At 41.6% G+C, this 23,444-nt stretch overlaps 1 long non-coding RNA gene across 11 annotated transcripts in view; it reads right to left on the bottom strand.

Annotated features, from left to right (window-relative positions):
- LOC110399345 overlaps window positions 1-23,425 on the bottom strand; it is a 125,612-nt gene extending 102,187 nt beyond the window's left edge. For 10 of the 11 annotated variants that reach the window (XR_002439121.1, XR_002439126.1, XR_002439125.1 and 7 more), the window contains exons 1-2: window positions 23,235-23,425; window positions 17,596-18,014 (exon numbers count right to left, since the gene is read on the bottom strand). This is a non-coding gene — a long non-coding RNA (uncharacterized LOC110399345). The remainder of the gene's footprint in view (window positions 1-17,595; window positions 18,015-23,234) is intronic. The other variant, XR_002439130.1, reaches the window with a different exon arrangement.

The following is a 23,444-nucleotide window of genomic DNA, read 5'->3' as shown; positions in this document are numbered from 1 at the left end:
AGGGCTCCTCCAGCCATTAATAATAGGAAACACTTTTTGTCTGGCGAATGCATCTCAGCACCGTCCTCTAACACCTAGGCTTTTGTGAGGTAGGAAAGGTAAACTAAAGATGGAGCTTGTTCATTATACATTTACACTAGATGCGTAAACAAGGGTAACCTTTGTTTTCCTCAGAAAGGAAAATATGCCATTCTTTCTTCTACCATCGCCATGACTGCTTCTTGCAGAAACAATCTAGCACTGCCAATTACAGCTTGCTGAGGAAGTGACACTAATGAATCACAATAATGCTGCCCCAGCATCACAGAGAGCGCTGTGACGCCAGCCTTCCAGATTAATTGCATCACGTATAATAGCGCAGCCACATCTGCTGGCCAGGTGGATCAGTGGAAAAGATTTTCCCAGAAAAGCAGAGCTTAGAGGAAATCGATGTATAGGCTGAATGGAGCCATAGGTACGAATGCTGTATTGCCAAAATTAGATCGCTATCTGGAATTGTCACAAGTAATTGATGTTAAGACTGGAAAAGCCTAAACTTGTGTAAATCATTTAGTGCTAGAGAGCACTACATAAGGCATTTCATGCTTGATCTGCAAAATGAATCAAAATTAATGCTAAGTTTGTGTTGCATGCAGTTGCTCTCACCTCTTGCAGCACTGTGCGCCTGGGCTGCTCCAGAGAGGTGCCTGCAGCCAGGGGGCACAGGGTGTCGCTGGGGCTGGTCTACAGCAATCCTCTCCCACAGCACTTTTGAGACAACAGGAAAAAGCTAAAGACCTTTTATCCTAATGCTGCTTTTAGCCATCTGCCAAAAACTTGCCTTAACCCTCTCAAATTTATGTAGATTGCTCCTAAAGTAATGCCTTCTATTTATTTCCATGGAAACTACAACAGATACAAAGAGCACAATAACACTATTTGATAGAGCAAATTCTCAGCTACAAAACACTATTTTTCAACACAGTCACCACCATTAGCTATGCATTTTTGTCAGTGACAAACAAGAGCCTGCATGCCATGCTTGTAAAAATCCATACCAGCAGAGGTGACCCACTGTCACTGTCTCCACTGCTGAACCTCACCACCCACAGCCTCACTGTGCTCACATCCACTGTTTGGTCTCCATAAACATTCAGCAAGTGACAATGACTGTCAGTGGGTGCCATTGTTTCCACATGGAGGAATTCAATGACACGCCTTCGCTTCCTATGCACTTCCAAGTCAGATGTCTTTTAGTCAGAGTGCCCCTCTGCTGCCATCTGTCACATGGCAACAAAATGGATCAGAACATTGGTGGGAAGTTTGAACCTCTACTGCCAAACCACCAACATCTGCCTCTGACATTGTGAGCCAACACAATAAAATAGGAGGCAGTACTTTTGGAGCAGCACTTGCATATTTAAAATGGAATTATGGTGAGTTTGGGGGTAGCAAAAAAAAAAAAAAAAAAGAGAGAGAGAGAAAGAAAGAGAGAGAAAAAGAAAGAAACAGAGAAAAAAGAGAAACCCCGAGCCTTTCTGAAACAAGCCTGGTCTTGCTGTACACTGCTTCAAGTCCCCTGCTGTCCTGTTGCCAGAGGCAGCCATCTCTTCACTAAGGTCTCCACTAGATTTGCACTGGATGAAGAGATTCTACAAAATGAGTTGTTTTGGAGGAATTCCAAACATCACACAAAAATGTATCATTCCTGTCCTACATCTGTCCCAAAGCAGTGCCCTTTATTTATGTTTTGGTAGAACCCACAGTTGCTTCATTGATGGTCTTGTGACTACGATATGCTCCTCTTAAATCTGTGCTGACAACTTATTTAGGTCTTGGAGTCAGAGTTTAATTTCCTCAAGTTGGATTTATTCCCTCAAGCTGTAAAGATGTGAGGAAGCACATGCTTGCTGCTGACTCAAACACAGAGCTGAAAACCTCTTAGGTGGAGGCTTTGGCTTGCATAGGGCTCTTCTTTTTGCAACCCCTGCTCCTTGCTTCCCTGGTTGAGGATTTGGAAGCGGAGCTGATCACAGCACAGAGCTGTGTGAGCCCACTGCCCTGCGGGCTGGGTCCTGCTGCTGCTGGTCCATTCCCAAGGCTGCAGCACAACCTCAGCAAGGCACATCCTGACTTATGGGAAGAATGTAACATGTAATAAAGGGTTTTATTTTTATGTAGTGCTGCTCTTCCACAGATACATAACTTAGCTGGAAAATGTTATCTATCTGTTTGAATACCCCAAGAAGAATTAATTAGATGCGATTGATTGAATTTCACCAAGAGAACATATCAGTCAGTAGAAAGTATTTTTCTAGAAACACAGAAAACTATACAAACTTACTTTTTGCTATTTTTATAATCTTCATGCCCCAAATACAGTTATTATATTGGTCACTGAATTTAAATGATGAATTTCTCTGCTTTTAAAGCAAAGAGAAAAAGATCACTAAATTTCTTATCAGGAGATAGTGATAGACTTCTCAAAAATGCACAGCATCTTGGAAGTTTGGTTTCATATCACCATTTATATTCCTGAGAAATAGACACGTCTCACATTCTGTAGCAGTGTTTTGTGACATTTGGATTTACAATGTTCAAGTTTAAGTCTCCAGCCCTTTGCAGTCTGTCAAAAACAGCTTCTCTGTCCATTTATTTTCGTCTTCTGTGCTCAGTCTGAATATCTTTTGTAAATTTATACTTGACAACCCTCGTATTTCAGCAGCTGGCTTTGTTTCACAATCTACCTTGCTTGCTCTGTTGCATTAGCTGAAACAACAAATTTAATCCATGATGTCAATAGTAAATTATAGTGGAGAAGTAATATATGCCTGACATCACTAAGGTCAAGGCCATGGTGAAAATACTGCAAATAATAGATCCAAAGGGTCTTCCCATAGAGGTAGTTGCTTGCTGCTCATTTAATGTTACGAGAAACAGATTAGTGCCGCATACTGCATTATGTTGGCCTTTTACTTACAGCCAGCATAAACCTCCAGCTAATGTAAAAGTGTTCCCACAACATGAAAAGAGGTTCCAAAGAAGTTTGCTATGTCATTATATTTCATATTTTCTAACTGATAAATAATTAAAACAAGAATTACTTTACTGAAAAGATTCATTTACAGCACACATTTTCCATTACTCTAACTGTTTGGAGGGGTTGGGGGAAACATTTATTGCATACCTTACCCAAACTACCTTGCCATTAAAGTATCTAAATTACCTCAGTGAATTCTAAGCACAGAAGTGGTTGATGAATTGCTTTTTGCATAAATGCACTTTCCCTTTGCTAGAACCTAATTTTGTGTATAAATACACGCACACACACACACACACACACGGAGAACGAAGCAGCTACTGAACTCTCTCAAGAAGAAAAATTGAAGCCTGGAATTTTCTCTGTGTAATGAAGTTTTTCTAAATGTTGCTTGTATTATAAGCATCCTCGGACTCTCTGAGGACAAGCCAAAAATGGGTTCTTCTACAGTGGCGAAAGAGCAGTTAATGAATCATTTTCTCCTCTGTGGAAGAGCTCATTCCTGTTAATTTGTCCATTTTACAGCCATAGCTTTTTTAATATCAAAATTTGCTTTCAGTTTAAAAGCCCATTTAGTGCCAAAGGGAAAAAAAAACACATGCCAAGTGAACCACAAGCATATTCAATGTATGGAAGAATATGGAGATTTCCATACTGTCAAGCTCTATTATTTATTTTATCTGGCATAAAGAGCATCAGCAACTTGGGACTTTCAATCTGCAGTTCATTCCTTTAGCTTGGCTCTAAGGTACTTTCAGACCTTTACAAGAAGGGGTGGGTAGAGTGTACCATAGTATGGCTAGAACACCTGGATTGCCACATGCGCTATCCGTTGGTATGCCACTTGATGGGTTTTTTGCTATTAAGAGTGGGTAAGCTTTCGTTCCTGGCGTTGTTAACACTGAATGGAAGAAGGAAGGCTTAGACATGCTGCACCGTTTGGCCTTCATTTCAGCTGGGGTCCTAGATTTAAGAAGGTGTGCAACCCCATTAAGTGCAGGAACATCCTTGTCCCTCCTCAATCAGTCTTTACATACAATTCCTTGTTTTGGGAAATATGGGCATTAACCCAGTAACCCATCTGCAGAAGCTTTGATCACTCTATGCCTTTGGCTATTTTCATTACTGCTTCATTCAAGTCCATGCCAGGCTAAAGTGACCAAAAGTTGTTGCCATTTATCTTGTCACCACAACCAGTGCTCTGCATGCAATGAGTTGATAGGTTTAGTTCCGTTCCTGTGGGTTGTACGTCTGCACTGCTTTTTGCCCATTGTAATACATTTTATTAATGCCTCTATTAGTCAAAGCAGCAAAGAAATGGAGTGACAGACCAGATGATAATCCTTTCTTGAGGTTGTCTGGCAAGCTTGAGTGAGGCTTGTTGACAGCAGGGAGTAGCTGGAACTTGTGCTTTTAACCTCTAAGTTGGTCTTTTTGGGAGGGCAGTTTTCATTACTGGTAATCTGGTGATCAACTGCCAGGAAGGTATTGCTTTAAGGATGTAAATATTAAGAAGAGCCCCAAACATTGAAGTTCTTGTGATATTTTCTTATATGCAAACAAAAACTAGAAAAAGGAATCAGTTGCCTTTGGAACCAATCAGCAGTCTCAGTATAGGCTGCTTTGATGACTATTTAATCTTGCCCATAAAAGTAGTTTAAATAACGTTGTTATGTGCCAGTGCTCTTAGCACTTGCTTTGGTGTATGATGTATGGCCAATGTCTGCTCCAAGAATCAACAAATGTGCATTATTCCATTAGCAATTTTCTGTTTTCTACAAAGCTTAACAATTTATTAGTGTTATTTATGTTAATGTACTACTGCCTTATTTTACATATTTATAATATCTTCTTTCCTCTGCCATGAAAAGCAATGAAAAGTTTAAGTATTGCATTTCAGTTCAGCTCGCATGACATTTACAAATGTTCTTTCTAAAAACAGTGTCATAAGAGTCCTTTCTAAGCCTAGAACTGCTGTTTTCACTTCTGTGAAACTCTTACTGACATCAAAACAAGACTGAGAATTTTCCAGTCCCCTGCACCTTCTTCCCTGCTGTTTTTCAGAAAGGATGAGAAACTCCAGCTGCATGAGCAGAGATGACCTTTTTTTCCCCAGTAAAATCTGGGAAAAGTGTAGGAAGAGGAAAAGCATCAACAAAAGGTTTCTCTCCTTGAAGATGTGGATAAGAAGGTTTCAGGAGGAGGGAGAACTCATAGGAAGCAATGTGATAGTCCTGAAGGGTTTCTAAGTACTCCTTTATTCAAACAAAGAGGCAGCTGATGCCACTGGTTATCCAGCAATTCACCCCTGTGTTATGGAACAAAAGATACAACTTAGACAGAAATTGTTTACTTCTGGCAGACTGCTTTGCCTTGATTTCCCTGACACGTGGCCTTCAAGGCCCGTAACAATCCTGAATGTTGTCAACATCATGACTGCACTACAGATTTCCTAAATATGTAATTTTAAGGCATCTCCATTACATGCACCACCTTAGCTCTGCATGTGTAATCAACTAGTTGCCCCCAGTGATGTCACACTGGGCTGATGCAAATGAAGGCACCATGTCAGTGTGATTTTTTTCCAGATTTAGGTGCTGCCTGCACTGGGTCAATGCTAGTTTAATCCCTGCCCAGCTGAAGCTCATTAGTATCTGATCAGTGTTGATGTTTCAAGATACTTTATTACTGAATTTTCAGACCTTTTCTGTTGCACACCTGCTCTTGTGGGTGGACATGTCCCTGTATACAGTGACAGAGTAAGAATATATTTTAATAAAAATGTTAATACACTCAGACATAAATCTGCTTTATCTGTAGAAGAGTTTCAACTGCCCTTTGATTAGCCATAAACCACATCCGATCTTCCCTTTTCTGCCGCCACAATGTGACTCAGCTTAAGCCACTGCAGTTCCTTAATCACCTTGTAAAACACAGAAAAAGTATGCCATGCATTTGATAACCGCTTTTTAACTGAAAATTGCAGCAGCACTGGCAGCTTGCTTTGCACAAGTCACCTAACAGATATGAGAAGCTAATGAGTTTCAGCCTCTGCTGAAGGACATTGACTCATCTTGGTGACAGAGAGCTGTGCCTTTTCTTCAATATCACAAGCGTTCCCAGTTCCAGAAATATTTACCTATTTGTCTTTTCAGTGGACTTCATAGAATCATAGAATCATTACGGTTGGAAAAGACCTCTAAGTTCATCTAGTCCAACTGTCCACCTACCACCAGTGTTGCCCACTAATCCATGTCCCTAAGTCCTTCATCTGTCTTTTCCTAAAACACCTCCAGGGATGGTGACTCCAGCACCTCAGTGGGCAGACTGTTCCAATGCCTGACCACTCATTCTGAGAAGAAATTCCTTCTAATATCCAACCTTCTTTACTACGCTTGACATTTCTGAAAGTTTTTCTCAGATAGAGAGAAATCTTGCATTTCCCAAGGACATTTCCGAGGCATTAGATTATTTAGGACCCAGTTGATAATTAATATTATTTATATGACGATAAATTTCTCTCAATCAAAAAATTTAAGAGGACTACAGTGTGCAAATAACACATAAGTTTCAGTTAACATCAGCTGTCAGTTTGCCTTTTATTTTTACTGAATGCTTTGAAAGGAGGAACTTCACCCTTAAAGTAACAGCTCAAAATCACTGTAATTTGATCTAGTGCCTGATTTAGTTGGTGGCTAGCCTGCCTATGGCAAGGGGTTGGAATTAGATGATCTTTGAGGTCTCTTCCAACCCAAGGCATTCCATGATTCTATGATTCTATGGTCTTATGCTATCTAACAATGAAAAAACTACCATTATCTTGTAACACCCATAACATTCATGATTCTCCTTTGAATATCAGAAGCCTCTTAAGAGCCCTGATGGGATGTCATGACTGGTGAAGATTTGTTGATGGGATGACAGGTTTTCTTTGGTGAGGTAAAATCTGATTTGCAAGGGTACAGTCTACCATGCTGTGATAATGCCACTTTCTATAAAACCCTCTGCCATCTAAACTAAATGAGAACATCTATCCTGATTTCAGATGAGTTTAGGATCTTATCTGTAATGTCATAGTTGGGATTATTTTGGTTATCCTCTTAGAACAAAAAGCTTGCTTTCATAAACCAGATAAAAAACCATGCTAACAGATCTCAAATAAAAGTTGATGTTTAATTCCATTTTCAAACAAAAGCTGGATGATTAATTCACTTTCAGATAACTGTCTAGAAGATGTTTTCTAAGCTGTGACTGCTGGTGACAACATCCCTCACAAAATAATTAGCCAGAAGCTAGGTTCAATTTTGGTCCAAAGTACTCAGATACTCAGAGATTTTCTTCTGCAAGCAATTATCCCTGACCAGAGTACTTCTTTGTAGAAATATTTTCTAAGAGGAAGGCTTTCATGGTGGGAAATGCCCACCAGGTAGGGAGCTCATAAGACAGCCCTCCCTAGTTCTTCACATCCTTCCTGACAGACAGGAAGTGTGCGGATCTAGGTTCTGAGAGTGAGATGGATTATCAAAAATGAGCAGGGGAAAATTTAGACTGAGAGGTCAGATCTTCAAAGAGTTCAGCTTCATCCCCTCCTTTTCCCTTCCTGGTGCATCCCTTCCACCTCTGTCCCTTCAGAGGAGCCTCGGGAGCTTCACTTGCCCAACTTGGGAAGACAGTCTTCCTACCACTTGTCACTCTCCCAAGTAATGAGGACCATGGAGCTGAATTCTTTCTTCGTGTCACTGTCCTGGACAGAGGATTTACTCCAAAGATACATGGTGATGAGAGCAGGCGCAGGAGCAGTGGGTGGATTTTTGACTGGGAAAGCAGTGTGCCCAAGTATAAGACTTTCCAAAAGAGATTGTGTTGGGATCCAGAATGTCAATGGCATCTCTATTTGCAAGCAAGCTAGTTATTATACTTACGATTCTTGTCACAGTGCTAGAATATACACAACTGACCCAATCACACATGCTGCAACCTTGCTCCTGGAACTTCCAGTCTCTCCAAATGGCAACATTTCTGTATTAAAAATATAAATACACCCTTCTATAAATGGGAAAGAAAATACAAGTGCTGTTTTCTGCAGAAAACCCAGCTGATTTGAAAATAAATATAGGGAAAATATATATTAACCCAGAGCAAATTCTGTTTCTCTTCAAACGTGTAAAACTCCAAAAAACAAATAGTCTCAAAATGTGCTCTCTGTCTCTGGTCTTCCAGCAACAAGCTCACTCATTGCTCAGAACACTTGCAGAAATGAATTACAAGTCAGTTCAGGGGAAAAAAAATAAAAATTGGGTCATTTTTGTCTTGTTTGCCGAACTATATATCTTGCTAGGGCTTGAAAAACACAGCTTTGGATTTCCCATTTAAATTGCTCACATAGCAGGTAACTTCTTCGGGGACATTAAGAAACAAATTAAAATGCTGTTTATGACCATTGGAAGACTCTGAAAGCATATACTAATTCTCACAAACATGCTATTCTTGTAGATATAACCAGGTGTTGCTGTCATAAATTACCATTAGCACTGAAGCAGCCCTAGGGCTGTATCTGGAGAAGGAGACACAGGAGAGCCTACTGTGTCCAAGCCTCCTTCAGGTGAGCCCCAGATGTGCTTGGGTTCCTCCAGCTTCTTCTTTGCCCTCACACTCCCTCAGAGGGGAAGCTGAAGGGAACAGATCTGACAGAGTCCTGGGTACCCCAAAGCCACATTAATGCCTTACTGTCTCACTTACTGTTTCACAGATGAAGACTAGACATCTTCCCACCACAGTGTGCAAGAGTACAGGAAAAGGAATACGTATAATGAACTCCAGAAAAAATATGTTCTTTCAGGGAGCTCAATGTATTTTTTGAATTACCTTAGTACTTTAGAAGCTAGCAAAGCCAGATGCAGAAGTTCAGACACTTTCCTATGGTAACTTTATTTATGTAATAGATAGATAACATGCTGTGTTCTGACAAAGATACTATTTCGTAGTATTTGCCTAGGCAAAGTGAAGTTTAAATTGTAAAATGCATATCCAAATGCTGAAAGATTTGCTGTTACTCCGGTTTATAAAGATAGGTTGTTTCTGATGGCTGGGAACTTTCTGATTAGGTATTTGGTTCATGCTTATTTGTCAAAATGAGACATTTTCAAGGGAAAGTTTCAATGATTCCTTTGTGCTGATAGGTTTCTTAGCTCAATTTTGTTAAAACTAGGGATAAAAGGGGACGGGCAGATGGCACAGCCCAGAAGAAGGGTCTCAAACTTGACCAAGTAAGACCCAAATGGATGCCTCTGCTGTCCTCCAGCCACTCAAAGGGGTCACAGCATGACCTTCAGAATTCCAGATCAGATCTATGATCCGTATATACACTGATCTGTTCCCTTTGCTCATTTTGCTGTGGCTTCTCTCCCTCTTTTTCATTCATACTTTACAAAGGTTTATGCTTTTTCTTTCTTCTTTTTTCTTTCTGGTGGTGACTTGGCCGTATGCCAGCACAGAAGAGCCAACTTTTAGAAACTTTGAAAAGTCTGAGACCAAAGCAAGGTTTATTGCCCAGCTTCAGGAGTTGTTCCCTTCGCCTCTGCAATGGAACCTTCCAAAGGGGCTTCCAGCTTGCAGGAATCAGCTCCTACATATTCAAGCCTGCACAGCTGAGATGACCATTAGCTCCCTTCACCTGATCTCCGAAAAACAAAGCAACCCCCCCAAGCTTATTTAAAGCAGATCTGTGCCCTTCTGTCCCTGCCCAAGGTCTGGGCATTTAGAGCTGTTTATGATCCACTTGCAGAACACTACAAAAATTCAAGGCCCTACTTACAGTGTGTACAGGATTTTCTACAAAAAGCCTGTGAAGAAATCTTACATTTTGTTCATCTTGGCATTTGTGTCTGCTCTGCTGGCAGAGAGCTCTAATTGTCAGGGACACAATAGGCTGTGCTCTTATCTGTGATTAATAGACATGATCTTTCCAGAATGATAAGTGCAGGTAAGGAAAGCCTCCATGACTATATCTATGCTACATCATAGATTATCAAAAACTCTACAATGTAGACATGATAATAAGCATCTGTGATGTCTTAAAAGTGCTGGCTAAGAGTTCCTAATGTCTGGAGTTTGATTTTTTTATTTTTATGAGGCTTTGTGTGGGAACATCCTCCACAAGAATGAAATTCAGTATTTCAGTTTCATAGCTGTTGCGCAGCTCTCTGTTCTGGTAATTTCCCCTGCGCTCCTCTTAGAGACTGCCTTTAAGCAAAAAGAAGGACCCATCCTGTGTGTAGCAACAACAGCCAGGAGCTGTGGGAATTGGGGGAAGAGTCTCTGACCCCACTATGTCCCTTTCTGGGAGTGACACATTTGGAATAACATTAATATTTCTTTTTCAGATAGCAATGTTTCAGGAGGCTGAGATCCTCTGCAAGTTGCTGCAGCAATGGATGAACTGCCAGCATTAATATATCTCATGCCACCCAATCATGAAAGGAAAAGTGATGGTTGCAACTGACAACCAGCCTGATTAAAAACAACTATTAAAGAGATTAAGAATCTGCAAATGCCATGGTATGTAAGATGCAGAGCATCACACTACTATGCAGATGGCAACATCTGTAGTAGAGATGTGACAGTCAGAAATGCGCAACAAGTTTCTCAGATGCTCCTGCAGCCTGAGACACAGGCCACACATTGAGAGCAGATGGCTCCACTATGCTTCATCATACACAGAAATATTGATTTGTTGTCATGCCATGGCGTAGATTTTTGTGGATAGCAGGTTAATGGCACTTGGCAGTAACCACTGCGCAGCCTTTTTTCTATTTTTTGGTGACATGACTTATTTCTCCTTAGAGTGTGCTACTGAGATCCCTTCCCTGGTATTTCCTCAGACCATCTTGGTAGGCTGGGGGGTTTGTGAGGGGAGGAAGGGAGCAGCTCAGCTCTTCTCTACTTGCGTGGGAGCCAAGGACCAGGCAGGAGGTTTTGGCTGACACACAGCTGTTCGAGGCAAGCTTTCTGAGGAGGAAGTTGTCAACACTTGGATCCTAGAAACATTATTTTCAGCATACATGTTCTGTACCACTCAGGAATGAAGCATGGTGGAAAAACAACTAAAATCAACATGAGAATCATATCTGCTTTTTTTAATCTTGAGTTTGTGCTAAACTTACAGACAGAGCAGAAACGGCCAGAAGAACTTTCCAGTAAAGGCCAGCCAGAGTCCTACACCTCTTCCTCTTAGGCAACTCTATTCCTAGAACTACAAATGGTCTTGTTTGAAAACGGTTTCAAACTAAAAGAGGGAAGATTTGGATTGGATATATGATTTTTTCTTTTTCTTTTTTTTTTTCTAAAATTAAGGTGGTGAGGCACTGGGACAGGTTGCCCAGAGAGGTGGTGGATGTCCTGTCCATAGGGACATTCAAGGTCAGGCTGGACAGGGTTCTGTGCAACCTGAGAGCTGAAGGTGTCCCTGTTCATTTAAGGGGAGTTGGACAAGATGGCCTATAAGAGTCCCTTCCTACTCAAATGATTATACAATTCTATGATTCTAAAATGGTCTGCTAAGGGTTCACTGTCAGAAAAACTGTTTGAGTCCATGACTGGCTATATCCACTTTATAAGTCATGTCTCTTAATTAAGATCTTTTATTACACCAGGATTTATAATCCATCTAATGACTAGATTTCCTCCAAGATTAATTAGTTGCTACAGATATCTACTCCTATTTCTGTACATAAAAATTCTTAATCTTGTAATGGATACAAAATACAGGGAAAGCCATCTTCTAAATACCGATGATAATGACCAAGATGATAATATCCAAAAAAATCTAGTAAACACATTTATTCCTATAAAGCAGATCAGTTATAGAATCTTGGGTACACAGATAAGATGTACAAACAATTTTATTAAAGTGAATGAAGTGTCCTTTTATTAAAAAATGGAAGATATAAAGAAGGAAAAGATGAACTGTCAGCAAACTGTGAATTTGGCAGGCAGAAGTACTGTCAAAGAATCAATAGGAGAGAAGAGTCAAAAGTATGAAAGAAACTGTAGGACAGCTGCAAAAAACCGCCCACTCTGCAGCCATGTCATTTGGCATTACCAAATGACATATGCACGGAACACAAAAATAATTACTTTTTTTAACTTTTATCAGCTTAAGGACATTTTAATAAGTTTGACAACTGCTGAAGATGTTTCAGTAGATGCTGTAGACCAGTCACCTAATTACACAAAATTAAGCGCGTATTTAAGGGACTTGCTGCCTTGGGATTTTAATTACTACGGACAATTTCCATGTGTGTGTTTGTTTTAGCATTGTCTCCTGCTGGAGAACAGCTGTCTGCAAATGGGCTGGCAAGGTAAACAGAAACAGGCCTGCGATGCTTAGTGACTCAGACAAGTCTTATCATCAGCACAAATTTGTTGCCAACCTGACAAGCATAAAATGTTTTGGAAGGATCCACATTTCATCACAGTTGTGTCTTGCAGACTGTCACAGTCCAACAGCAAGATATTCAGGGCACAGTACTAGAATTGCTGTTGCATGTCAAGGAAAGAACTGAGTTCCTTCTTTTGAAGTTTGTAGGTGAATTTGGTATTTGTGAATAAAGCAGTGCTGTGTTAGTCTGCAGTGTAGTGCTGGCAGAACTGGCTGGTGCTGTTTCAGTAAACTTGACAGCTTATTATTTTTGAGTTAATTGCAATTTGCCCAAGTCCAAAAGTGATTCAAATGATTAGCAGGCTGCTATTGAAAGAAAACATCAACAACAACAACAACATAAACTTGCCGTAAATAACAGGACAGAGAAAAGAATATGTACAGAAAGAGATGAAAAATACATGTACTGCATAAAGGTCATCTGTAATACTGAGCAATAGACTACAGGCTGGAAAAGGAAAGCAAATACCTAATGATGGTGCCAAGGTTTTGAGCCTGATAGATAGGAGAGTTGAGATGACTCAGAAGACAGACAGGATGTGATGGAGAAAATTAAGAAGCAAAATAAAATACTTATGTTTTGGAGAAAAGCAGCCTAATGCAGCCATCAAGAACAGACAGCAGAGAAAGCAGTATGAGCGCTGGAAAAGACAAAGAAGCAAAGAGTAGGCTTTGGGGAAAAAAGAAAGAAAAAGTAAAACAGGTCTGCAAACACTTCAAATTCCCCATACGCACCTGCTCATTAAATGTTTGAAGCATTAAAGTACATGAGTAAGGAGCTTCTTCCTCTCTAAGTATGAGCTAAATATGAGCAATGGAAGCTTGGTTGCAAATTGCCTATGGCAGATCCTTCAGCAGAAGAAAATGGAATAAAAATCAAAATTAAAATACCAGACTTTGAGCAGCAGCCTAGCATAACTGTGCTCCATGTGGAGGCACAGCCCACATCAGATAACCAGTCCATCTGAGAAACACACTGACAGTGTGATGTCAGCGACTGCTGCGCGTTGTGAAGTGGCAAAGCAAGACCAAGAGAACTTACTAGCAACGGCGTAGGCTGCCTGGTGGTTGTACCTGGGAGGCACTGCCCTCACAGCCTCCCTTTTCACAAACAGCATGACACCTCCATCTATTTGATTCTGGTCTCAGGAATCATAAACTTGCAATGAACTGAGCTACTCGGCTGGCAGGATTGGAGTATGACACAGAAAATTCTCAAATTATATTCAAAGAGCAGAAATAGTGTTTTGGGCCACCAGGGTTCACAATAACTATACAGCAGCAATGAAATAAAATGTAATTATGTTTTTTGCTCTCATAATCCAGATACTTAATACTTCCTAGCATGTTGCTGGGCTAATCAATAAATAATCAATATTTTTCTTACTTTGTTAGTTTTCAGATTCATTAATTTGTTCCAGCTTTCCTATATATTTTACTAGCATACACCAAATAAAATGTTTGGCATTTAATCAGTATGAAGAGATCGTCATTTTTGGAAGTTGCCACACTTGACTGCAGTGGACTTAAAGAGAAGAAAATTTGGGTTTCACTGCTGATTGCCATGTAAAGCAAGGTCATACACTGTCTCAGCCTAACATTCTGCAGACTGGTTTCTCCTAGCATGTACATGAAGATCTTAAAGTCAATAGGCTAAAAATCATGATGAAAGTATTAATTTACTTTTTTTTTCCCTTTTTTTCTTGAAGCAGTGTATGACACTGCAAGCATCCTAGCATGATTGTGCACTTCCATGACTGAAGGACCATGCCGTGCCACTACCAATTATGTTGCTACAGCTCCTGAATGGCACCATTTTGTTGTTGGAGTGAACAAAGGATGCCTACAAGGGAGTGAAATGTAAGGTGCTGAGAGAGGAAAGTTTTCTGCAGCACGCTGGGGCAGTGTGGGCAGTGAGGTTAACATGACAGATCGTGATGAATGATGTTACATGTAGAGAGGCTGGGCCAGATGTGTGCATGCAGTGAATGGCTGTCCTCAATGAGCTGGGCACCTTAGTGGAAGCAAGCAAAGAAAAGCTCCTTTCTGTGATGGGATTTCATTCCCCTCTCTGAACTGTCAGGACCTCTCATTTAAAAATGTTACTCTTGTAGTAGGGGTGGTCATGGGCTACAGTGCATTAACCCAATTTGATGGGATAGTGCAACAGAGGAACAACTTCATCACAGGACCAGAGTGATGCAGGCTCACTGCAAATGACACACTCAGAGGAAATAATCTCTACCTCAATTCTCAGCAACTAGCACAGGCAAATCTGACTCTGCAAACACTGAAATCAATACTAGATATTCAGAGATATTGCCCAATTAAAAGTGTCTGTATTGACCCACTAGGATGGAATCTAAAGGCAAAAAAGAGAACAAGAAGAGCAGAATATTTAGGAAGGAAGGGTGTTCACAGAAAAAAAAAACAGTTTTATTTCATTTGGGGAATTAAAAAATACATATTTGTTTAGGCAAATTTCTGGGTAAATAGAATACTTGGCAGAAGCATTTTGCCCACCTCTGGTAGCAGTCCTGTATCACTGAAGGCTTTTACAAAGAGGTAGTATTTAGTTCCAGAACACAGCTAACATCATACACTGCTGAACATTTGGATATATATTGTTGACAGATATGTGAAGAGGGTTAAGGCTAAAGTGGTAATCAGGTAGAATTTACCCCATAATCACACTACTTCTAGCAACAGTCATCCAGAAAAGAAGTTAAGGAAACTACGAAAGTCTCCTCCTGGTCCCTTCCATTGCAATGTCCCCTCTTTGCTAATGAAATGCACATAAACATGCATCAAGAGTAAGGTCTATTTTCTACAGCTTTGCACCAAAATCTCCCATGCCAGTATTCTCCTGTGGCTGACAAAATTTCCAACAAATTAACAATAAAATCAATTAATATAAAGTCACTTCATGTGACATTTCACTGGCCACCAGAGGCAATTAGGACCCACCTGTACCTATTTTTTATTTCAGATTATTACAGGGAAGTGTCCTTTCAGTGGGTATTTGATGAGGAGAATGATGTTTTTTGAGGCCTTTTTAAGACAGTCAAAAGTTAATTGGTCCCACTTTACTGGCCTACATCAGGTAATTTATCTAAACATCGTAATGTAGTCACATATAAAAGGCAATTCCTTCACTGCTCAAACAATGTAGCAATTACCTTTATTTGCAATTATTTCAACATGCCAGAGATGTCAGTCATGGGGCTGCACTTAAAACTGTATCAGCCGTTCCCTTTTCCAGGTAATTATATTTTAGAAAGCTTTAATTTTGTTGTACCTAGATGTAATCATAAGAGGAAATGTCTTTAACAAAGAATGAAAATGGTTTGGACATATTAAAGTCATATAAAAGTACAAAAGTAAAATGAAAACTATTGTCAGGAGAGGATTTTAATACAAAATATCCATAAGCACCTTTCTATTCTAATATTTTTATGTGGGCATACAAGTGTCAGCAGTTCTCCTCCTATTTTCTTTCTCTTCTCTGGGTCATTGGGCAGAATAGCAAGTGATATTCATAGTTGTTACTCATCTACTATGCTGTTCCTTGCAGATATGCCTTTGAATTCCAATTTATTGTCTGATACAGTACGATAGAATCCAGCAGTTGTATATACAAGAAATGGGAAAAATGGGCCAAAAATAGAATAAAGCCTCAAAGTAGTTTCAGTGCTAAACTAAAACTTACTGCATAACCTACAACACGTGCCAAGGCACGTACTGATGTCGACATCGGCCCTTTGAAAGAAACTAGCAGCCACGCACAGCCTCTCTGTGCTCAGTGGAGCTTGTAGAACTAAGTGCAGGATCAGGGTTTCATGATCTCCTGGGTCTGCTCACACTTTGGAATATCTTTCCTACAGCAATCAATAGAAAAACCTGCCTACTTATGTCAAGAAAGCAGAATGCAACCTGTGGTAGATAGTCTTGCCCTTTTCCATGGCGTAATGCACATGAAACAAATTATAGTTATGGAGACGATGTCATTTACAAGGTCTGGTCACAGTGCATTGGAGAACGCAGTACCAGATATTCACAGACTGCACCAACTGCAGGGTCTATCTTGTGCCAGCATCTGTTGGTGTTTTCAGGGGGAACTTGTGTGCAATACTCAGAGGAAGCAGCTCAGAAGGGCATCTGCAGTCCTGGGGCTCAATGCTCAGAGCTGCAAAAGCTGAAACTCATTCAAAATGGTATTTTCTTATGCTAGGTGGAAAAAACTGGCCATGCAGATCACCAAAGCCTATACTGTCTTTCCTCAAAGAGGTTAGCAAATTGCTAGCATACTAGCAAGGTCTGAGGAATCGGTTCACTGAAGCTGAGGATATAGACTTTCTCTTCCTGTCCTGTATGGGGGAAACATCCATGTGATAGGAATGAGAATAAGTTAAAATAAGCAAGATTCTGTTAGATTTCAAAATCATAGAATCATAGAATATTCCCAGTTGGAAGGGACCCACAATTATCATTGATTCTAACTCCTAGCTCCACATAGGATCTATCAAAATTCTAATGATATCTCTGAGAGCGTTGTCCGAAAGCTTCTTGAACTCTGGAAGCTTGGGGCCATGGTGATGTTGTTGATATATGGATGATGACGAAAAGTTATGGTAGCACTTCAGAGGCCCTCAGAGATCCATGTGACATCCAGGATCACCATCAATAGTAATACAGAACTATATAAAAATAAAATTTTTGAAATACCTAAATACGTTGGCTTCTTGGCCTTTGGTAAATATTGTGTAAGTGGTTTTAATCTCAAAAGTAAATAATGTTTTATTACCATCAAGAAAATTCTGTTTTCCCCTCTTAAGTAATCATAAGAAGAAAAGAAATGACATAGGCAACTGCTGTCCAATTAAATATATGGACTGATGCTTTTAACATTGATACATATATTTTTTTCTGCCTTCCTTTCTGCATTTGGAAATCATAGAAATGAAAGCAGCTATACAACTTCAAAGCACTTTCTAGCACTGGATGTCATTAGAGATATTTCAGCTGTTCTTCCTAATCCAGCAGCTCTGGCTTTCACATGGTGGACATGCTAAAGAATGGCAAGTAGAGAACAGATGACACTTAGCTCACACAGTAAAAGTTTGGTTTAAGTACCTACCTGAAGGGACATACCTTCCAGTCTGGGTTCAGAATTCTGCCAGCTCTGCTCACACTGCAGTGATGTGAGCTTTGAGGTGACCAAGTGGTATCCCTCATTAATGGACTGAAGGTGTTGACCATTTAGCAGGGAAGAAACGCCTGCTACTGGTGTTGCTGAAGAGCCCCAGGTGGGGAGAAGTGCAGGATAGCAGAGAGGCTCCAGTTCCCATGTTTCAGGAGGAGATAAAGAGCCTGATCTGCCATAGGCATAGTGATGCAAGAAGAGGAGTCTTTGCTGTCCAGAAAGATCAGGACTTTGTATTTTCAACTTCACCTCTGCCTTTGATTGTCAGGAACTCTGATGTGACTGGTGGTATGGTCTGTATAAGAAAATTCACTTCTCAGACAAAACTCTCTACTGGCAAAATATTGCAGCTCCTGTTAGCAAAAAAACAAAAAACAAAAAAAAAAACTAATGCTCTTGCTCCAAACAGATCTGTGCTTCAGAGGATAGAAGACCAGCCTATGCTGTGGCCTCGCCATTGCATATACTAGGACAAGGACAAGGCAGGTTTCTGTCTCTCAGCATCTCATTCACACTACCTTACAGGTAGCCCAATTCTTTTGCTACAGGTTGTCAGACATCTTTCCATAGCACTCCACATCATCCTGTGTTGCTTTATTGTAATGTGGGCATAAACCAGACTGTGCAGTTAAATAGAAGCAGTAGATCCATCCATATTCCTTGTGCTTGTGGCTTACCCTACAACCTCCTGGGGCACTCCAAACGCATTCTGGTTCAGCTTCGTGCACACTGCAGTCCCAGGGGATAGAGGGACAGGAATGAGATCCCTTGGCACTAAATCATGATGTTCCCTTTCCATGGCAAGGAGTAAGGCTTGAGAAATTTGCATTTCCTCTACAGTGGACTGGCTCCACCAGAAGGACAAGAAGTTTAGCCAGTTATTTGTACTGGCATGGCATGGCATTTAAGAGTTAACACTGCCTTGCACTGAATGCATTGTTATCAGGCCTCTAAGGTACACATTTGATGGGCACAGTTCACACTTCTCAGAACAATTATTCAAGCTTCCTGCAAGCTCCTTAGTTTACTCAGGCTTCATATTTGCGGGGTTATTTTTGCGTCTACAAAGGCTGGAAGCTCAAGGCCAAGCTCTGACCAGGAAGAGCTGGTGCAGGGCCATGGCACCCAGAGCAGCCGCCAGCGGTGCTCGGGAGAAAACCCTGCTGCCCACGGGGCCTCAGCCCGCCTCTGCTGTGACCAGGAGCTGCCCAGCACACTGATGCCTTTCTCCTTCAGGTCAATAGTGAAGCACTTCCGCCAGTTTGAAAAGCATATTTTTTCTTATGCGGCTCTCCATTATGAAAATCTCCAACTTCTTTTTTCTTTCCATAGTCAGGGGAGCATTGGGCTCCTTTTCCACTCTGGCTCCATGACCCAGGCCATTCACATGCCATCAAAGGAACGCCTTGGGTGTCTGCAGACAGGGATTGCAAACGAGAGTCACACTGCAGCTGATAACACTTTATTGGGTTTGGGCAAACACAAGACACAAAGTATGGTGAGGCAGAGGCTGAAGGGAAGGCGGGAAGCTGTACTTCAAAGCCAGGAAATAAGGACATTCTTTCCCAACAGCAGGTTATGAGGATGGAAAATTACCTACAACCAGGAAAATGTGAAGCTAGTATTTTCAGGATTATGTTTGTTCCTGTTCAATGGGCTGTATCTGGTAAATATTAAAACAGTCCCAAGCAATGCTTCTGTCGTTAAGGATAGGTCAGATTTTTTTCATTGTAAACACAAATTTCAGGGCATATAATTCAATAGTGTAAATCCACACCAGTCTAAAGCTTGCGATCACACTGCCTTGTCAGCTGCAGTTCCTCCTCCCCTGCACAGGTCTGTACAAAGCAGCCAACTTGGTTTTAGTTAAAGAATCACGAGTAAAAAGAAACTTATTTGGTCTTGATTAAAATATTGCCCGTTTTCCCTTTGAAGAGGAAGAGAAGGATTTAAAACAAAGATGGGAATTTCAGGACAAGTTATTTCTCTAAGTATACCCACTATTTTCTGTGGATGTAGATCAACTCATTTTCATAACTATTTCCAGTGAGGAGTTCTGACAGCATCTGGCAGTGTCAGTGGGATATTGCTGGAATACACACAGTGAAGGATTTACTCCAATGAGCATACTAAGTCCCAGAGATGCTAGTGTGGCTTTCCATTTTAAGATAGGCACAGTGTAGATTATGTTGCTGAACAGTAGCAACAGATCTTGTCTACACATGGAGTTATTCCTTCAAAATCATGTCTGGATCCTCCCTATTCCAGAGAAGAAGTGTGTTTGATGCTGTGCTTAAGTCATTTTCACTGTAAATTAAAATAACTGAAAGGAAGAAGGTTTATTCTAGAGTAAGTGAGCCCATACAGAGTTCTTTAATTATCTTTTGCATTATAAAGTCACCTCCCACCACAATCTTAACTCTGAACTGCAGATAATGCCATATTTATAAAGAATATGTTCTCAGGGGATGAGAAAAATTGCTCAAAACACCACTCAAATGTTGAAAACGTAATATTTACACTGGATAGATGCCATTCTTGTCTGGCAGGCTAACAGATCAGAAAAAACTGCCTGTGAAATGATGACTGTGGGAGTGGCTGGGAGACCAGCAGTTTCTCCCCCCTCATTTTTTAGGAGAATGTTACATCCTGGTGTTATGGTTTAAATCAGATTTTAAGAAGTCCATTATGATGCATCTGTTTAAAAGATCAAGGGGAAGCCCAACCAATACCATTAAATGTACAAGGGTGACGGCTGCAAATTATTACTGCCTCTCCTGCTTAACTAACTGCCTCTTGTATTTAACACATCTTGGACATATAATTGCACTCTCCTAAAAAGAGTCACGAGAGGTACATAGCCACTTTTGCCTTTGAACATCTTCCCATGCCCTCACATGGTCCAGAGCAGACCTGGTGGTCTTACATACAGCAATGCAAGTTTGTTGATTTGAAGTTAAAATTTCAGTCGAACTACACTGTAGTTGAGAGGAATTCAAAACATTCTAAACCCATTAGTCTATTTTATACTTAGTGTTGCCATTTATATTACCTGGAGAAATAAACAGCTAACAACCCATGCAAATCATGTGTAGAGGAGCTAATTCTATTTCTTCTAAAAGCCAATATTAAATCTCTCCCATATGGTTAATACCAAATATTACGACGCAGTCAATGAAAACGTGACTCCAATGAAGGCAATGAGTTTTGTGACCATCTTCGGGAGAGCCAAAATTTCTCCCACTATCTATTTCTGTACCATAGGGCCCAGCTGTATTACAGTAAAAATAATAAAAATAAAAAAGTCCGACAACAAAAGCCTGAAGCCATTAATCAACTCAGAGAGATCTGGTTAATGTATTGCAAGATGGGCCCCTGTTGGGCGGTGCGTGCCTTTAAATTCTGCAAGCACTTAAAGAACCCCACAGAAGTGACACATGTGCAGCCCCGGTCACTGAGCCCAGCCAGCACCCAGCCGGCCTGCTGTAAGTGCTGCTGGAGCTGTGCTTTCCTCCTCACCGTGGGGCCCTCCCAGCTGGCAGTGCCACTTTGCTCGTGGGGCTGCCGGGTGAGCTGGGGGGGCAGCTCCCGCTGTGGGACATTGAAAGGAGCGCAGCATCACACACTTGGCCATCGAGCCTTTGTGGTGCCCATTTAAATACAGCATACAGCCTGTCCTGTCCTTCTGTTGGAGTAGTACGCTGCGTGAAGCTGATAGAAAAATTCAGCTGCCAAAGCAATGTCAAGCAGTGCATACAGATACCGTACAGTAGAAGGCTCAATTTAGAAAAATAGATGTTTCTGTCACCAGTGAAGCCCAGATCCTGCACACACACGTACCTTCACTCATGTCTGTGAACCTACAGCACGAGCGGGCTCAGATACAGGGATACTGCACATGTACATGGTCGGGAGGAGTGCAGCAGGAAATAGCAGACAGCTGATGAGCTGGATGGCACGGCCGGGTGCTTAAAGAGCAGATTTAAGCATAATGTGGTGCGGCTCTGCACACCACGGCATAAAGAGGGAGTTCTTAGGAGTGTTCCCAAATGCCAAAATCCTGAGGAGCCATTCGGCAACGCAAACTGTCTCCCCAGCCCCTTCATTTCATTTAAAACCTTCAAAGTGATGCAGGCATTCACACCCCTCAGCCACATGTACGTGGGACGCTGCAATGCTTCAGCGGCTTTTTAATTCAGAGAAGTTCAAAGCTTTGATCACATTGCTGCTACACTCCCTGCTTGCGATTTTGCAGTCCTTACGTTATATCTGGTGACAGAAGACTGAAAATTTCATTATAGGGCACAGAAAATCATTATTTAGGTCTCTTTGAAAACTTCTGCATTTCATAGGTGGTTTAGGGCTCAGAGTTTTAAAAACGCAGTAACAATGGGATGCGGTACTTTTTTCAGCTAAAAAAGTGCAACTTTCTGTGATCGCTGTGGTTGCAGCCATTACTGTAAGATTATTGAAGCCTTATAGAAGAATCTGAGATGGAAGGAAAGCAAAGGTTTTTTTTTGCTATTTATTTAAACGTATTTTACTTCTACTATTTGTCAGTAAAGATATATATGAAATACACAATAATATCCTCATTTTTTTAATCAGAGGCGATCAACACAAGCACATATAAACCACTACAACTTTTGAATCTGTGGGATAAATATACACTTTATGGCTGTATGGTCTACACATGCACGCAGGTCCAGCCAAGTCTATACACAAACAGAAACACCTATTTTTAGAAACCACACTTAATTTAAGACACTTGAACTAAAGCAAGCCCTGCTTAGTGCTCTACCTCCAACTTTCCCATTCGTTTACGTGACTCAAAATAGAGCACAATGCTGCCGATGCTTTCTTTTTTTAACCCTACCTTACTATGCAGTGTATCAATCCAAAAATGTTTAAAATGCCACTTACTTATGCAATTCTAGAAGTTCTACTAGAAATAACCTCATGTCAATTTTCTTTCCCCTCAATGAGAAGCGCACTCTTTGTCCGCGCTTGTGCTATGGATCTTTCAGCCAGTTTGTGCCCAAACCTGCTCCCCGTTTCCAGCGTGCGCCAGCCTGGGCTTGCAGACAAGCCAGGCACAGGCACTACTTCTCCTGCGGGGGGGTGTTGGCCTTGAACATCAACCTCGCCACATGAGAATCAGTTCTCCACTTCCCCAGAATAAAACGAAACTCAACAGATTTTCTACCCGCAAATCCGACGTCAATTCCCTTGCTTATTACTCTCCCCTTATCCTCCCCGCCCCCCCGGCTAAGTTGCGGGCTGCTTTGCGAGCGGCTGCGTGCGCCTGAGAGCTCCGCTTGCCCGGCGGGACGAAGGGAGCCCGGCCAGCGCGCAGCCCCGCACGGCCCGGCCGAGGGGGCGCTGCCCCGCTCCCCTCACACGGCCGCTGCCGGCTCCGTGCCCGGCCCGGGAGCGGGAGGGGAACCCGCGCGAGTCCGGGATGCCTGCCCCCGCCGAGCGGCTGTCCTGTCCCTGTCCCTGTCCCTGTCCCTGTCCCCCGGCCGCATATTCTCCCTCAGCAGCAACTGTAGCAAAGGAAGGCGTGAACTTACGTGGCTCCTGCGGCGGCACTCAGGGCTGTGGGCAGCCGTGCCCCCCGCCCTGTCCCTGTCCCTGCCGTGCCCGTGCGGAGCGGCCAGCCGCTCCCGGAGCCGCTCTGCAGCTGCCCGCCCCGCCGGGCGCCCTGCAGCCCAGATCTCCCCGCATTGTTTTGCTCTCTACATTTTTTTTTTCTTTCTCTCTCTCTTTTTTTTTTTTTTTTT

Source organism: Numida meleagris, chromosome 5 (genome assembly GCF_002078875.1).
Source record: "Numida meleagris isolate 19003 breed g44 Domestic line chromosome 5, NumMel1.0, whole genome shotgun sequence".
Taxonomy (NCBI): Eukaryota; Metazoa; Chordata; class Aves; order Galliformes; family Numididae; genus Numida; species Numida meleagris.
Note: the sequence above shows the minus strand (reverse complement) of the source record. Positions and strands in the feature narration are given on the sequence as shown.